This window comes from Notolepis coatsorum (assembly GCF_963971535.1).
Source record: "Notolepis coatsorum genome assembly, chromosome: 19".
Lineage (NCBI taxonomy): Eukaryota > Metazoa > Chordata > Actinopteri > Aulopiformes > Paralepididae > Notolepis > Notolepis coatsorum.
Window position 1 is genome coordinate 40,654,711 of NC_140183.1, and position 12,345 is coordinate 40,667,055.

The 12,345-nt window shown below is 47.1% G+C and overlaps 1 protein-coding gene across 2 annotated transcripts in view; it reads right to left on the reverse strand.

Moving 5' to 3' along the window:
* otud7b (OTU deubiquitinase 7B) overlaps positions 1 to 12,268 on the reverse strand; it is a 130,863-nt gene extending 118,595 nt beyond the window's left edge. For both annotated transcript variants that reach the window (XM_084336492.1, XM_084336491.1), the window contains exon 1: positions 12,119 to 12,268. The gene's annotated coding sequence lies outside the window, so the exon portion shown is untranslated. The remainder of the gene's footprint in view (positions 1 to 12,118) is intronic.
* Between the last annotated feature and the right edge of the window lie 77 nt (positions 12,269 to 12,345).

Here is a 12,345-nt window from a genome sequence, read left to right on the forward strand (position 1 = left end):
AGTTCTGTTAGTTAGGGGCGATGCTTGGCATCGCTACTGCACTATCTCGCGTACGTGCACGCGTACTGAATAAACCACAAATGTACCTCTAATACCAGTATTAGTCTGACCACACCCCTCATCAGCTTACCTTCATAAGCAGGTGTGTGGTCACCTGCTCTCCTCCTTCCCAAGCTTTCACCACAAGGTGAGGACAAGGGCTGCAGCGGCGTCCGATGCCAAGCATCGCCCCTAACTAACAGAACTTGGTTATAGTCATAACCTAACGTTCTGTATCGTTAGTGGCTTAGCTTGGCATCGCTACTGCACAAGGGAGGCCAAGCGGAGCCACTTGGCTGACAAATACACCCCGCTGACAGCCCCCCAAAACCATCAGAACAGGGAGGGCCGAGCCCCCCCGACCCCCCCTAATGGAGGGTAGCCCCCCTATTAGGGACGTCACGGGAGGGCGACGGACCCGACCGTGCGAAGAGGCACTCAAGCAACTCAACGCACAGGGTGAGCAGACCGTGGCTTGACCCCACGACTACACACACGCACAACCCGCATGCCACCCGGGAACGAACGGAGGAACAACCTCGTTACTGCCCCCAGAATCACGGGGTCAAGGGCAAACCCAACCCCGTGGCAAGGCCGTAGCAGCGGAGCACGAAGGAAGACCCAGACCCACCAAAAGGACTGGACTCCCTGGAATGGGGGCCCGGAGAAGTCCATGATGCCAGCATCAAGACCCCACCAGGTGGGCACGTAGTGCCCCGCCCCCCACATCGCCAGCGTATTCGGACAAAGGCCCCTCAGTTACTGCACCTGGTATTCCCAGGCGGAACCAACCAGGCCAGAACCTGCCCAGCTTCCGAGATCGGACGAGACCGGGCGTGTTCAGGTCGGTATGGCCGTAAGCCGAGCGGGCCCCGTCCCCCCAACAGTACACCGCCTGGCACACTGACCCTGCAGAATAGGCAGTCAGCATGGCCGTAAGCACACAAAAAAGGTTAACCAACGGAAGCAGGCAGCGCACCGGGGAAAAACCAGGCAACAGGCTGTTAACCCTAGCCTGGAGACTGCGGACGAGACAGGCGCCAGAGGGGACAGCTGAACACAGCCGCCCCGGCGGAAGGAGCGTAAGCTGGCGGTGTTGCATGACCAAGCCTCCATTTAACAACCCCCACCCAGAGGGGTCGAGGCAGAGAAGGCTGACACGATTGGCAGACGTCATGAACGTGCAGGGGCACCCTCAAACGGTGAACCCGGGAGTTGACACTGCTCCAACACACCAGGGAATCAACCACCTCGGTGTTACCCAATGCGGTGGTTGTTCCAATAACCCCTCAAGAAAAAACTCCAAAACACACCTGCGGGTATACACCGGCTATACCGCAGTACAAGTGTTTCAGTTTCCAAAAAGGGTTAACCCAGGCCTACGGGTCGCAAACATCACTTCGGACCGGGCCTGGCGGTACGGGAAGCACAGGGTCACCAGAGGAGGTCAAAAAACCACCCCCACAGGCCCCTCTTCGCCATGCGTGAGAGAGGAGCGAAAAATAATGGAGAACCAGCCCCTAAGCACACCGTACCTGGTATTCCCCGGCGGTCTCCCAACCAAGTACTAACCAGGACCAACCTGTGTAGCGGCCGAGATCCGACGAGATCGAGCGCGTACAGAATGGCATGGCTGTAAGCCATGACGACAGTGCTGAGTAAAAACATACCCAACCAGGGTCTCCATAGCGCTTAACCCTGTGACACCCAGACCGACCTGGCATTTTTCCCCCTGAAAAAAGCCCAAGTCCCTCAGGGTACCAGAACAGCAGATCTGCATCCCCGGCGGACAACGGGTTCAACTGATCTGGACCAGCGTGACCAGAACCAGTCCCGTGCCCTAACCACGCCGACATGCCTACTCCAGGAGAAGGGCAGATATGCGTGTTGATCTTAACATGAAAAGAAGGCGCCACCCAGACGTCGGGACGAACCGCGCCTGGTGGCCCACCCCAAGGGCGTGAGACCCCACTACATATGTTCAGATCCATCCCGTCATCATCCCCCAGACATGAACGAGAATCCGTCGACAACCCACCCAGGTCATGGGATGTGGTCGCCGGAAGAGGAAAAACCCCCATCTCAGTTGCTTTATAAAAACGCTGTTTCAACCACAAGCAACTAAGGCGTGCCAGTCAATCGCCTGTTTACAGCGAGCTAGCACTATACGTGCGTCGGGACACACCCCCATCAATGAACAGGCTATTTAGACCTGTCATTGAATCCCCAAGGCGCCCAGGGGAACGACAAGAGGGGTGTGACACTCCCTAACTCCAACACTTCTGGAATAGAAAGAAGGAAGCATCAACAGTATGTATCCCAGTCTACACAGCCGGGGTAAAAAATGTTCACATTTTTACATCCCACCACCCTCCCATAGGAAAGAGACGGGGATCCCCAGAGAGACTTCCCACGCGAGCTGTACAGATTGAAAAGAATATATTGCACCTTGAGCCATGTAAAAAACTGGTTTTAGGGCCTCCGGGGAAGAGGCACCGAACCCATACACACTCAATAAACGAATTGAATCGAATATACATACAATAGAAAAGGACCCTTCTAGAGGGTCCACTCACTTTGACAATCTGAGGAGGAAGGCTCTGTACTCTGATGGAGGCTTCCTCACATGGAAGAAGGAGTCCGAACTCACAGAAGGCCTGAGTAGGCGCTTGGTGAGGAGGAGCCCTGACCACCCCCCCTGAAAACAGATCCATCACATGGACCTGAACAGCACACGGAAGTCCTACCAACAGAGACGCGCACGGTGACGTACTCTATGGCGGGGGAATTCCTGCGGTGCACACGCCCAATATACCAGGCCGTGGGACCAGGAACTCCCTCCCCCCCCCCCCCCCCCCCCCCCCCGTAACGTGCCGAACCGCCACGTGACGGGAACCTTGAAGGACAGGGGGTGTACCCCTGACCGACAGAACAATGGGGAGAGGAAAGGTTACCAGTTCACCCCTTTACGACCCCACACCCATGATACGACGTAACGACAAAAAGAGAATATGACACAGTCATAGTCAGCTCTATGAAGCGTTTCACAGCTCCACACAGCGCACGAGCTAACCTGCTATCTGATTTTTACTAAGGAAAAACACAGAATAGAGAGGGCTCTAAGAACCCCGGTCCAACATACACATGTGCTTCTGTGGCCAGTACAACCCAGTTGTAGGTCACATGACACACACAACCCATCATCACCTACAAAAAATGGCAAAAACACTCAACAGAGGAACGCCGTTTTTTTCACAATGAGAGAATACATCATTCTTGATTAGTATCGACCACAGGCCTTGCTAAGCACACATGACAGCAACCAAACCAATTTCCCTTTAGGAAATAAGTTTCTCCAGCAGATTTAGCACAACCTCAGCAATCAAGCTGAGAGTTACATCGTATCCCTACCACACAAAAGACACAATTAATGCACAACATGTCTGATAGGAGGTGATAAAGTCCCCAGGGAACCGGGGGGGGAAACACAATCCTCCTATTTTACCCTCAATACGGCCAGTTAAAACAGGAAAACCTGTTAATGTGTGAACTCACTGTTCATTGTCATTACAGTCTGAGAAAGAACATTCTTTTACTCACTCGTCACCAAGCATAGCTTCATAGGTTAGTTGCCTTAGTAGTGAGTACACGGTACACATAAACACCATGATGTTTCTCACACAACAACCAGATCAATACATCACGACCTGCACGGAGAAGCTAACTGCCAGTGACAAAAACAGCTCACACACAACCCGCAACGTATCTCAAATGCATTGCAACAACACACGTTTTGGGAAAAACACCGTTATTCACAATACATTTAGCAAGGTAAAACCAGAAGACGTGTTATGAGGTCTGGCCAACCCCGTACCTGCCCGGAACGCAGATCAGCGAAGTGCAGTCACAAGCCACCGTAGAACACAGCCGTCCCGTGTTGTTCGATCCGGGCAGCGTCGCCGCTCCACCAGTCGCTACAGTCCTCTTTGTTGACGCAATCCCCGTCTAGGCTCAGGCAGGGTCGACGAACATCCCCTGTCAAGGATGACGTCGTGGTCAAGAGTGTAAAACATGTTAAAATCAAAGCACGTTCAACAGAATAGCATCAAGCTAACGGCTGCTCCAACCGTTCGGGTGCTATTGCTTCCGCTCGCGAGACGCCGATCTACGACGCACGCGATCAGGAGCGAGCTCCCGGCGGCGCGCGAGAAGCCAAGCTACCCCGCGCCAGGCCACCGACCGGCTAACCGTAAGCTATGAACATGTAAACAATGACATAACACTCACCCAGACAGGCCGCCGTTCTGAACCCTCCTCACTTTTTAAGAGAAAAGAGAAAACAAGACGTCAACACCGCTTCACAACGGTGACATTAACACGTCCGGCGGAATCAGCACAGTACCAACTGGCCTGTATAGCTGACTTTGAACATGAATCTGCCGCTATCGCACATTACATGCACATATCCCCTCGTGAAGGAATACTCTCATTTGGATATGAAAGATGGGGTCTTAACACGGTGACAGAGAGAATCCACTCGTCCAGAACACACAGGGATCACCAGTGTCAATGGTCGCGGCCCACTAGTTAAAACTATAATGGTCGCCAGACCAAGGCCTTCTGTCGCCTAGACGGCTAAACAAAGGACCCTAGCCTGGGGCCGGTTTCCATAAACTTCGTCAAGTAGCCCCCATAGCACTAACAGACAAGTGGAGCCCGCCAGCAAACACTACTCACCCAACCTGGAACGCACCGCTCCTCACAACAGCGGCATGTCCGACAGTTCAGCTGTGGCCTGACAGGTTTCACCCCAACAAACACAGCAAGGAACTGCAGTTGAGAAGCATGCAGCGGCGTGCTCCCAATACGAAAACCGGTGGAGGGTTTGTAGAATGATCATCATCTTCTAGACACTCCAGTACGAAGACAATATCGCCGTATTTTCTCGAAAATAGTGAGAGAGAAAATAAAGATATGATGTCAACGTATCCTTGTTTCCCAAGCTGTTCCTAATCCAATTTCTTCCATCATGGTGTCAAGTGTGGGGATCTACCGAGGCACCTCTTCCTTGTGGTGAAAGCGAGAAGGAGGAGAGCAGGTGACCACACACCTGCTTATGAAGGTAAGCTGATGAGGGGTGTGGTCAGACTAATACTGGTATTAGAGGTACATTTGTGGTTTATTCAGTACGCGTGCACGTACGCGAGATAGTGCAGTAGCGATGCCAAGCTAAGCCACTAACGATACAGAACTGATGTTCTTATTATAAGCTCAGAAAAAGTCACCTCAGAAGTTGCCACATGCATGGGGACCCTCTCAACAACTCTGAGGCCCAAGCTCAGAAACCTTGGTGTGATCTTTGACCAGCAGATGCACTTTGATCACCACATTAGATCTCTGACACGTACCTGTTTTTTCCATCTACGAAATATTGCCAAACTTCGATCTGTTGTGTCCCAGGTAGAGCTGGAAATGATTATTCCTGCTTTTGCTTCATCCCGCCTGGATGAACTCCCTTTTCACTTGCCTCGATGCATCCACTTTGGACCGGCTACAAATGGTCCAAAACGCAGCCACAAGGCTGCTGACTAGCGTCCAGAAAATATTGCCACATCACTCCCATCTTAGTTTCCCTTCACTGGCTCCCCATCAAATTCAGAATTCACTTTAAGGTTCTGGTCATCACCTATAGAGCACTCCATGGTCAGGCACCTGCCTACATCTGCGACATACTGCGTCCATACACCACGAACAGATCGCTCAGGTCGTCTGATCAGGGCTTGCTGGCTGTCCCCCTGTCTAGATTGAAGAAAAAAGGGGACAGAGCATTCGAAACCGTGGCCCCCAGGTTATGGAATGCTCTGCCCTTGGACCTTAGATCTGTGGTCTCTGTAAACACTTTTGAAAAGCAGCTAAAGACAGGCGTTTGGCGAATTATGCTCTATATAAATCTTTTATGTCTTTTTTATCTGTTTTGGTTTTCCTGATCTTTCACGTTTTTTATTATTTTCTTTTACCATGCTGCTATCTTTTGCATTGTATTGATGTGAAGCACTTTGTGACCCTGGTCTGTGAAAGGTGCTATATAAATAAACTTTACTTACTTACGTAACCCTTTGAGTGCCACAGACTAGTGATGCACGATATATCGGCCGCCGATATAATATCGGCCGATATGGCCGTTTTTTTACACATCGGTATCGGTCCGATATCAAGATAGGGCCGATATTTATTAAAAAAAAAAAAAAAAATATCGTTTTACATGTTTTGGCCTTAAATAGTTTCAAAATATCAGTCATTTCTGAAAATAAGTTACAAAAGTAAAAAAATTATGCGTTTTGGAAAATAGCTCTTTATCTGATTATCATAAAAAAGTGTTTTCTATACAGAGATATCGACATCGGTAAATATTGGTATCGGCCAGAACAGCAATATTAATATCGGTTATCGGTATCGGCCACAATTTTCACATCGGTGCATCACTACCACAGACGTGTTATGTCGTTATTTCATGCCCCCCGTTGAGTGCCACAGACACAGACGCCAATTGTCGTTTATTTTTTTATTAGCGATCTGAATTCATATTTCATCAACCGAGTCTCCCGTTGGTACAGCAGCCCCTCTAGGAGCTCCGATGGGAAAATACCGCCCCCTATCGTCTATCCCTGTGTAACTGCAGGCCATTCGATTAGACTGGTGGATGTGTGGGGGGGAGCCTACTGGCTCCACTATGCTGGCGAGCCATCTGATGAAGAGGGAAGTGATAGCGAGATGGAAAGCAGCCTGGAATATATATTTACAACAGCCAATAATCAATAAACGCAATCGATATTTGGAATGGCGATCAGGAATTGGAATAATCTTTTTGGAGAACATCTGATCTAAGGTAAGGAGTCTATGTTACCAGTTTTAGGATAATCAGCTGTTTTCACTGAGATAACAGCCCGTATGTGTATGTGTGCTGTTGAGGAAATAAGAGAATCGATTTCTCAGCTCGCTTCTATAGCGTGCATAAGTACACATATACTATCGATAATCTAGCGTTTATTTGAAAACTATTCATAAATAGGCTGACAAATGACAACGTGTCTAGTGTATTTGAGAATATTCCAATGAATGCCATTTATGACAGAATCTTTATTTTTTTTTTTAATCTTTTCCCCCCTCCATTTTCCTCCGATTTTCTCCCATCCCAATGTTAGTCGTATGCCAATTCCCAATCCCTTCCTGGTCACCTAAATATTAAAGGCAACCAATTGTGTCTAGCCACGCCCAACTTGCGTCTAGCCACGCCCCCGCAGCGACGCGGCAGCAGCAGAGCGGAGCTCTGCCGCGGAGCTCTGTCGCGGCAGCATTATGTAGCAGTTATCCCCCCTTTTTTAACATCGAGAACTAGCTCAATTGGTAGCACTGCCTTGCTGTGGATTCTGCGGTCCGTTTGTGACAAGTTCGATTCCCTTAAAAAATTTTTTTTTTTTTTTTTAACGTGCATTCTTTCGCTGGTTAAGTTTAGGCATGTTAACTTTAAGCATTGTTTCGGAGTTGGTTAAGGTTAAGGTTAGGCATTGTTTCGGAGTTGGTTAAGGTTAGAAGGGTTAAGTTTAGGCGCTGTTAAGGAGCTGGTTATGGTTAGAGTTTGTCTTAGAGAATGGCAATATTCTTTCGGAGTTGGTTATGGTTAAGGTTAGGCATTGTTTCGGAGTTGGTTAAGGTTAGGCATTGTTTCGGCGTTGGTTAAGGTTAGAAGGGTTAAGTTTAGGCGCTGTTAAGGAGCTGGTTAAGGTTAGAGTTTGTCTTAGAGAATGGCAATAGACAGCCTATTTCCGAGCTGCAGCACGAGGCAATAGACAGCCTATTTCCGCGCTGCAGCTCTCTCGCACTGCCGCGGTCACATGGGCGTAGTGGCCAATCAGAGAAACGCTAAACACAAGTTGGTTGCCTAAAATATTCACGCTTCCTGATCGCTGCGCACTTACCCCCCACAGTCAGATCATCTGGGAGAGTGGAGGCTATCACGTGCTTCCTCTGACACACGTCCAGCCAATCAACCGCTTCTTTTCACCTGGCAGCGCGGATCCTCCCTGAGAGGGCGTAGCGTGTGGAAGGATCACACTATCCCACTCGCGTGTAGCTTATTCCCAGCGGAAGAGTACGTTGCGTGCTTCCGCGTTTTCTCTGATTGGCCATGACGCCCATGTGACCGGCAGCGCGAGAGAGCTGCAGCGCGGAAATAGGCTGTCTATTGCCTCGCGCTGCAGTGCGGAAATAGGCTGTCTATTGCCATTCTCTAAGACAAACTCTAACCTTAACCAGCTCCTTAACAGCGCCTAAACTTAACCCTTCTAACCATAACCAACTCCGAAACAATGCCTAACCTTAACCATAACTAGGGCTGACCTTCGAAGCTTTTTTTGGCAATCGAAGCTTCGGGGCCGACTCGGCCGAGCTTCGATTTTAATTCGAAGCTTCGAGAAAAAAAAAAAAAAATTTGTAATTTTTTTTTTTTTATCTTATGTTGTGGGACTTGTACCGCACTTTCGTAAACGTTGTTGTTTTTAAATGTGCTCTATAAATAAAGTGGGTTGGATTAATTAATTAAGTAGCCCCTTTCGTGACTGACGCATCCAACAAGGTTTCACTCGGCTGTGTGATTTAATTCAAGGTGGATCGCTGTTGTCGTTTGAACAACTTCAGATTTCATGGGAACTACCAATCCCCCAAATCAAGAATGTTTAAGATGAATGAAGTAAGATTTTGATTATTTGAAATATGGCCTGTGTAGACTAAACTATGCACAGAATTATGTCAGTCTACAAGGTCCGGATTGTACATGGTCCGGCAATGTAGACCTTGTAGACTCCACTACAGACCAATTATCAGTGAATGTTCATGCATTTTTAAGAAGGGCAACTTCCACAAAAAAACAAAGAACTCACCAAAACATCTCAGTAGCACCTTATCTAAATGTTATATTTCATATATGGAGATTCATATTTATTTATGTATTGCATGCATTTCTACATTTTATTTCCTATTTTGTTTATTCATCCCAGTATCTTTCTATCTTATGTGTGGAATTCTACAAGGTGCGCGCACACACACACACACACACACACACACACACACACACACACTTACATTTAGTCATTTAGCTGACGCTTTTATCCAAAGCGACTTACAAGTTCTGTACGACAAGACAGCAAGAAGGGTACAACTCTATCAGCTGAGTAACAATGTTCATCAAAGTGTTGCGTGTTACAGTGTAGGTTAGTTTATTAGGACAAGTGCATGACAGTAACGTTAGTCACGGTTAGATTTTTTTTTATCATTTCAGATAATGGTTGAAGAAGTGAGTCTTTAGTCGACGGCGAAAGATTGGACGGGATTCGGCTGTCCTAACTGGGATGGGTAGTTCACACACACACACACACATACACACACACACACACACACCTACACACACAAATCGAAGTAAAAAAAAAAAAAAAAATGAAAAAAAAGTTTTGAAATTTTTTTTATATATATATATATATATATATTTTTTTTTTAAACTTCGATTTTTTTTTAATGTTCGAAGCTTGTGCCATCGAATCGAACGTTCAAAGCTTCGAAGCATTTAAGACAGCCCTAACCATAACCAACTCCGAAAGAATATTGCCATTCTCTAAGACAAACTCTAACCTTAACCAGCTCCTTAACAGCGCCTAAACTTAACCCTTCTAACCTTAACCAACTCCAAAACAATGCCTAACCTTAACCTTAACCTTAATGCCTAAACTTAACCGGTGAAAGAATGCACGTTAAAAAAAAAAAAAAAAAATTGAAGGGATTCGAACTTGTCACCAACGGACCGCAGGACCGCAGCGCTGCCAGTTGAGCTAAGCTTCGAATGAAAATCATCAGGGATTACGGCTACATAATGCCGCAAGCTCTGCCGCTCCGCTCTGCGGCTGCCACGCCTGCCGCGGGGCGTGTCGCAGCCAATCAGGGAAAACGCGGAAGCACTCGGGCGTACTCTTCCTCTGGGAATAAGCAATAAGCATCCCACTCAGGTCCTATCCGCGCTTAGCAGGCGCCCTGACCGAACTGTAGGAGTCGCTGTTTATGACGGAATCTTTCTATTTTCCTGAAATTTGAGAAAACGATAGCTTTTCGAAATGCTATAAAAAGGATATGAACCGATTAAAAAACAATCCGTTACGACAATGTTGACTGCAAACAAGTCATTGATAAACGACGGGCAGATTAGACAAATAGCCATAATTTAAAACATAAGATTATGCGTTTGTGGGTGCTGGCATTCAACAGGGTTTCCAATGTTAAATGGCCGGCACTGAAAGTGTTAAGTAGCTGCCTGTGGCACTGTGCTGATCAGTTAATTTGGCTGTTAAGAAGTAGCCTGTGTTGATTAGTTAATTTGGCTGTTAAGAAGTAGCCTATCAACTAAGTTAATATGCCCATCGACTACAGCTAGCCTGTACTCTGCCTTGAGAATCCAAATTGCAAGGTGAAGGGAAGCTATGGACTCTCCTTAAAAAGACTGCCTCAGGTGTTCCGTGTGCTGCTGTGTGCATCAGTGCACTTCTTGAAGTGCTGAGGACATGCATAAGAGAGCCTGACAGCACAAACTTGCACTCACACCCTTCACAGAGTGTTCGCTGGGGGAACACTCCCTTGCCACTGTTTAGGCAGTGGCCGGTGTGTTTCGGATTTCAAACATGACCCTGCACACTGCAGCCACTGGGAGGAATGAGTCCAGGTGGGAGGTGCTGGATGCATAACATCTTCCTACCGCACAATACCTTCCTTCTTCAAATTCCATAGACTGACCTTGTCATTTGGATTCCTACTTCTCTCCGCTTGTGCTGTAGATAGGCGAGCCCAGACTAGCCACTGTTGCACCCATTTTATTCAGAAATGAAAAAGAAATACTGCCATGCTTGGCTTTAGTTTGATAAAAACTGGGTGGAGAGATTAGTATGCAGTTTTACTGATCTGAAAAACAACACGGGTACCGGCCCCTTAGGCCAAAGGCAAGGCAACAAACAACTTGTACATCTGTCCTACTTTCATGTTGCAGGTTGAGGTTGACTCCCTGTCCTGAGCTCCCAGTCAACAAAGGAGTCATAAATACAGGATCTGAATAATTCAGGCCAAAGTGTAATACAACCCCCTCATTGTAGTGATGTTAGAAATGACAGCGAAGAGCCCCAGCCCTACTTTCAAGACTGGCTAAACACTAAAGGAATCAATTAGGAGCTGCCAGATCAGCAATCACCAATCTTTTTCAGTGATATTCTTGAAAGAATAACTTCATGTAAACTTAACTCACATGGGTAAGAAGCCAGAATTGGTACCAACTACCAAGATAGGAATGACGGGTTAACACTGTTCTGGGTCAGTGCAGCCAGGTTTTACGTTGTAGCTCAAGAATACTGCAGAGTTGTTTGGCTTGTGCTCGTAACTAACAAATTATCTTGGATGTAGAAATTCAAATAGTTTTTAATTTCGTGAATGAAATCGGTCCAATATATGACCCAACTCGTAAGCAACGGACAGTCAGTATTGGTACTGGCGAGTTCAAACAATAGATAAGACGTAACGTTATTTGGTCCCCTCGCCAACCTTTACCTTTCTGCTGGCACACAATGCTGGTTAGTCAGCTGCAGCTAATGGTAGTCTATTGATGGCGATACATTGTCGAGAAATTATGATTCTTTAACAGTTAAATATCACAGAATCATCCCCGGAACGGAATTACAACCAACTAATGACACATGCTTACATAGACATGATAGTAATTAAATGGTCAAATGCAAAGCGTGGATCATATGTAACCTAAGCTAAGGTTACAACCTATACAGCTGCATAGATGCTAAATACATGTTTATAAGTAACAACACAGTTCAATTTGCACGTGTTTACGCGCTCATTGCAAAGAAGAACTGCAAATGTTTTCATTAAATAAACTAGCCTCGCATCTGTCTAGCAAGTGGCTACTAGTGCTGCTGGCTTGGCTAACCCGAGCTAACACTAGTGGCTAGCTAGTAGCAGTGGTGTGTGCGCCTCGTCTGCTTACCTTCAGCGGCCTCGCAGATATGCTTTTCATCGTCCCATATATTAGTGCTCCGTGGGGCCCAAACCTATTAATATCCTCTGCGTTTTCAAGATGGAACAGTTTCGAACTTTTTAGCCTCTTCATATGTTGCACTTTTGGAAAAATCCTAAAACGGACCACCAAACGACAAAGTAATTTCTTTAGCCACATACAACAACAACAATGTCAACCAAAACGTCTGCGAGTCC